Source organism: Gossypium hirsutum, chromosome A06 (genome assembly GCF_007990345.1).
Source record: "Gossypium hirsutum isolate 1008001.06 chromosome A06, Gossypium_hirsutum_v2.1, whole genome shotgun sequence".
In the NCBI taxonomy this organism is placed as follows: domain Eukaryota; kingdom Viridiplantae; phylum Streptophyta; class Magnoliopsida; order Malvales; family Malvaceae; genus Gossypium; species Gossypium hirsutum.
This window is the reverse complement of record NC_053429.1, coordinates 60,042,772-60,049,267: the sequence shown is the minus strand read 5'-3', so window position 1 is coordinate 60,049,267 and position 6,496 is coordinate 60,042,772.

The window sequence follows — 6,496 nt, the reverse complement described above, 5'->3', positions numbered from 1 at the left end:
TCAGCAATGTTGGCCCAGAAATATGTAAGGAAAGGGTGCGAAGCATACCTCGCGTATGTACTTGATGACAAGGAGTTAGAAAAGAAACCCGAATCGGTGCCGGTGGTTTGTGAATACCCGGATGTTTTTCCTGAAGAGTTACCGGGTTTGCCACCTGTTCGGGAGGTAGAGTTTGGTATTGAGCTTGTACCTGGAACTACGCCAATTTCGATCGCTCCGTATCGTATGGCACTAACCGAGTTAAAAGAGTTGAAAGCTCAGTTGCAAGAATTGACGGATAGAGGTTTCGCTCGACCGAGTTTCTCACCTTGGGGTGCACCAGTATTGTTCGTGAAAAAGAAGGACGGAACCATGAGGTTGTGCATTGACTATCGTCAACTGAATAAAGTGACGATAAAGAATAAGTATCCGTTACCGCGTATTGATGATCTGTTCGATCAATTAAAGGGAGCATCGGTGTTTTCAAAGATAGATTTGAGATCGGGTTATTATCAGTTGCGGATTCGAGATTCGGACGTACCCAAAACTGCTTTCAGAACGAGGTACGGTCACTACGAGTTCTTAGTGATGCCGTTTGGGCTCACTAATGCCCCTGCGGTGTTTATGGATTTGATGAATCAGATTTTCAGGCCGTATTTGGATCGGTTCGTAGTTGTGTTTATTGATGGCATCTTGGTCTATTCAAGAGATGAGACCGAACATGCTGAGCATCTGAGGCAAGTGTTGCAAATTTTGCGGGATAAGCAGTTATATGCTAAGTTCAGTAAGTGTGAGTTCTGGTTAAGAGAGGTTAGCTTCTTGGGTCATGTGGTATCTGCATCGGGTATTCGAGTTGACCCGAGCAAAATTTCAGCCATACTTAACTGGAAGCCTCCGAGAAATGTTACCGAAGTCCGAAGCTTTCTAGGGCTCGCCGGTTATTACCGACGATTTGTCAAAGGTTTCTCGATGATAGCCACGCCAATGACGAAGCTACTTCAAAAGGATGTTAAGTTCGAATGGACGGAGAAATGTCAGAAAAGCTTCGATCAACTGAAAACTCATTTGACTGAAGCTCCAATTTTGGTGCAACCCGAATCGGGTAAAGAGTTTGTCATTTATAGTGACGCATCCCTACTTGGGTTGGGTTGCGTGTTGATGCAAGAAGGTCGAGTTGTGGCCTATGCGTCGAGACAATTGAAGCCACACGAGAGAAATTATCCGACCCATGATCTCGAACTAGCCGCCATTGTGTTTGCATTGAAAATATGGCGACATTATTTGTTTGGTGAGAAGTGCCATGTGTTTTCGGATCACAAAAGTCTCAAATATTTGATGACTCAACGAGACTTGAATCTGCGACAAAGACGTTGGCTTGAGTTGTTGAAAGATTACGAGCTTGTCATTGATTACCACCCGGGAAAGGCTAATGTGGTTGCGGACGCCTTAAGCCGGAAATCACTGTTTGCTTTGCGAGCGATGAATGTACACTTGTCTATTCTACCTGACAATGTGTTAGTAGTTGAATTAAAAGCCAAACCATTATTGACTCATCAAATTCTTGAAGCTCAGGAAGTCGATGATGAATTGGTTGCAAAACGAGTTGAGTGTGTTCCGAATAAGGAATCGGAGTTTCAGATTGATGATGATGGTTGTTTGAGGTTTAGAAGTCGTTTGTGTGTTCCAAGGAATTCGGAACTCATTCCGATGATTCTGAACAAAGCCCATTGTAGCCGAATGTTATTCACCCGGGGAGCACGAAAATGTACAACGACTTGAAACGTCAGTTTTGGTGGCATGGTATGAAACGAGACATCTCCGACTTTGTTTCGAGATGTTTAATATGTCAACAAGTGAAAGCGGAACATCAAGTGCCTTCAGGGTTACTTCAGTCGATCATGATACCCGAGTGGAAATGGGACCGAGTCACAATGGACTTTGTGTCCGGACTGCCATTGTCCACAAGTAAGAAGGATGCGATTTGGGTTGTTGTTGATAGGCTGACTAAGTCGGCTCACTTTATCCCCGTGCGTACGGATTTTTCATTGGATAAACTAGCCGAATTGTATGTTTCTCAGATTGTGAGATTACATGGAGTACCTATTTCTATCGTGTCGGATAGAGATCCGAGATTCACCTCGCGATTTTGGAAGAAATTGCAAGAAGCTTTGGGTACCAAGCTGCATTTTAGCACCGCTTTTCACCCCCAAACCGATGGACAATCCGAGCGGATAATTCAGATACTCGAGGATATGCTGAGATGCTGCATCCTTGAGTTTAGTGGTTCATGGGAACGGTATGTACCTTTGATTGAATTCGCTTACAACAATAGTTTTCAATCAAGTATTAAGATGGCACCTTACGAGGCTTTGTACGGTCGTAAATGCCGTACGCCATTGTTTTGGACCGAGCTCGGTGAAAGTAAAATTTTCGGAGTTGATTTGATTAAAGATGCCGAACAAAAAGTAAAGGTAATCCGCGAAAGTCTGAAGGTAGCCACAGATCGTCAAAAATCATATGCGGATTTAAAACGAAAGGACATTGAATATCAGGTGGGAGATAAAGTGTTTCTTAAAGTGTCACCTTGGAAGAAGGTACTCAGATTTGGCCGTAAAGGCAAGTTGAGCCCGAGATTCATTGGGCCGTACGAAATTTCTGAACGAGTGGGGCCGGTTGCATATAGATTGATTTTGCCCCCTGAACTTGAAAAGATTCACGACGTCTTTCATGTTTCGATGCTTCGGCGCTATAGATCTGATCCTTCGCACATAATTAGTCCGTCGGAGGTTGAAATTCAGGCTGATATGAGTTATGAAGAAGAGCCGATGCGTGTCCTAGCTCGTGAAGTGAAGGAGTTGCGAAACAAAAGAGTTCCCCTAGTAAAAGTGTTATGGCTCAAACACGGGATCGAGGAAGCTACTTGGGAAACCGAGAGCTCAATGAAAGAACGATACCCAAACCTATTTACCGGTAAGATTTTCGGGGACGAAAATTTCCTGAGTGGGGGAGAGTTGTAACAGCCCAAAATTGACCCTAGTCAGGAAGTGGTTTCGGGACCGCTAAACTGAGTCGCCAAATGTTTGAATGTGATATTTATTGTCTAGAATATGTATATATGCATGTGTGAAAATTTCATGGTTGAATTTTGTAAATTGTAAGTGAAATTTTATTAAATAGGACTTATGTGAGAAAATTTAGAAATGTGCTAGGCTAATGTAAGGTGGCCCATTTATGCATGTTGCAAATAGTTGTACTTGCATGTCAAATATCCCTTTTATTTTAAGTGGTGGCCGGCCATGATGGTCATATATATATAATATGTATTAAATCTTAATTAAATGGCCATTATTTTATGCAAAAGAAGGGAAATAGATTAAAGAATGAATAAAAAGAAAAGTAATGAAGACAAAGCTTCATCTTTGTCTTCTTGGCCGGATTGAAAGAAAGAATTGGGGCAAAAACATTCGGTCACTTGAAGCTTGAGAAGGGGGGGAATGGGTGAAGAAAACTAAGTGTTCATCTTTGTTTCTTCTAAGCCGAATGTGAAGGAAGGAATAGGGGCAAAGAACTTTCGGCCATTTGAATGCTTAATAAGGTTAGTATATTGTGTTAAAGTTGTGAAATTTTAGCTTGTTTTAGGTTAATTATCATGGTTCTTACTTAGACCATGCAAAATTTTTAACTTTGATGGATGGATGGAGCATTCGGCTATGGCTATTAAAGAAGGAAATTTGATTACTTCCTTTAAGTTTTGATGAAGAATGTGTTGAGGAAAGAAATTGATCTTGCTAAAAATATAAATTCTAAATGCTCATATATGTAATACCCAAATAAAAATGCTTGATGTCTTGAACAAATATTGTTTCGATGGGTGGAATGAGTAATGTCATGTATAGGTTTCGGCTATGGATTTTCATGTTTAATATTTTTATGTTGGTGTTCAAATTGAAAATGGATGTTAGTTGTGCTATAACACTTGCTTAATGATGAAAGGATCATGAGCTTAGGGCTTGAGAGGCATTCGGCTTTGGAGTAAAAATAATAGAAATGGTGTTTAGTCAATGCAAGTGTCCATACTTGTAGAATGTATTGAGTGTTGCAATCGGCCTTAACATAGACATGTGTGTGTTCGGCCACATAAATGAGCACCTAAGTTGATGTGTATGTTCGGCCAAAGGTAAGCATGTTGATGGCTTTATCTTGACTAAGAAGGTTCGGCTAAAGGGAAAATTAGCTAATATGTCGAATTCGATTCGTGAATTCGTACATATGTGACCCTAATGTCTAATGTGTATATGGACTAAGTACCTTGAGGTTCTCTTTTGATGTTCGAGTGAATTGTATTGAATCATTTGATGTGATTAAAAATGCATATGACCATTGTGTATTTGAGCTAAAAGGTGGCCATATGACCCATCAAACTCCTTGTCATATTCGGCCATAAGCTAGCAAAATGAGACTTTAATGAGTCAAATTTGTTTGATTTAGCTCAAGGAGTTAAAGGAGGTGAATCGAGCAAAGGCAAAGAAAAGGTCATCGAGTAGCCGAGTTGGAACCGTCTTACCCAACACGAGGTAAGTCATTAAGCATGTAGTTGGTATTATTTCAAATGGTCATAATGTTTATGTATTGATGCTGAATGGAATGAATAAATATACATATATATATATATGCATGTACGTATGTGATGATGAAATTGTTGAATGAAAAGAAAAGAGGTAAGATGTACTGAGTTGTTGATCTCGGCACTAAACGTGCGGGTATAACCATTTATGACCATGAGATTGGCGCTAAGTGCGCGGGATTAAATTGTACAGCACTAAGTGTGCGATTTGACTATGTTGCACTAAGTGTGCGAAATGAATATGATGCACTAAGTGTGCGAATTGACCATGCGGCACTAAGTGTGCGAGTTTGACTATGTAGCACTAAGTGTGCGACTTGATTACGTAGCACTAAGTGTGCGAGTTGATTATATAGCACTGAGTGTGCGGACTCAATATACATTCGTGAATCATTATGGACACTATGTGTGCGACACTATTGAGTCGATCGCGGACAGCGGATCGGGTAAGTGTCTTGAGTACATGGCTAATAGGTGCTATGCTTATACTTGGTGTTGAGCTCGGTAAGTTTGAACCTATGTGACTAATATACTTGAAGTCACGTACATAAAATTTATCGTAGGATGGGTGAAAGGCCGTTTAATCGTTTGATTGTAACGAAAATAAATTGATTTATGAAAATGCTTCAATGTCCTATTGATGAGTATAAGGAATGTGAATGCATGAATTGATATGAAACTGAATCGATAGGTTGGAGGAACTATGGTATGGTTCGGTATGGATGGAGTAAATTGTCTCGTTCCATTTTGTTTCCTCTTGTGATAATGTTATTGATGGATGGTAGTGCATTGCTTATGACTTACTGAGTTATAAACTCACTCGGTGTTTCCTTGTCACCCATTATAGGTTGCTTGGACTCATCTTTTTTTGCGGGGTCAGGCCGTCATCGAAGTCATCACATCGGATAGCAAGTTTTGGTACTTTCTTCTTAGTTGGCTTAGAAGAACATTTTGGCATGTATAAGCTATTACGTTGTGTTTGAACTTTGGCATGTAAACTTTAAGCCATGCGAAAATGGCACGAATGTTCGATTCAGTTGGTTCAAGGGTAGGCATGAAATGGACCTAGTTACTTTCGTAACAGATGCTGGCAACAGCAGTGTCATGAGATTGAAAAATCACTAAAAATAGTAGGAGTGGAGTTAATTAATGAATAAATTATGTAATCGAAGCCCGATGAGTCTGTTTTCATGAGGAAGTGACGAAAAGATCATATGGGCAGTATATTAAGAGATAATCAGATTTTTGTGGGACAGGGCCAGAACGGTTTCTGGATTCCCTGCTCCGACTTTGGAAATTCATAATAAATTAACCAGAGATAATTAGGGGTCGTACCATATATGTACAGATTCCTCTCTGAGTCTAGGTTTCATAGAAACAAACGGCATCAGTATTGAAGCCCCGTGCAGGGAGATATCTAATTCGTAATGGGCAAAGGTCAGTGTAGTCGACCCCTGCAACATGGGAGACTTCGACTAATAAACTGTACCAATTGGCCCGACCAAAAATTCTAGAAAAAAATACATAGATGGGCACATGAGTCTAGTTTCTGGGAAAAATCACGAAACTGATTTTCGAGTTACGAAACTCAAGATATGATTTTTAAAACGACTAGTACACAGATTGGGCAGTGTCTGGAAAATAAATTTTATAAGGGGTTAAAGTCAGTTAACACCTCGTGTTCGACTCCGGTGTCGGTTTCGGGTTCGGGGTGTTACAAGTGGATCTGAAACCATTGTTCCGATCAACCCCAAAATCAGACTATTACAAATTATTCCCTAAATGGAAAATAAATTTTTAGTTTTCCAAATAAAAAGGTCAATTTTGACCCAAGTTTTAAATTGCAACTCAATTTCAAATTTTCATTAAGTCTACGGACTTAATTGAAGTATA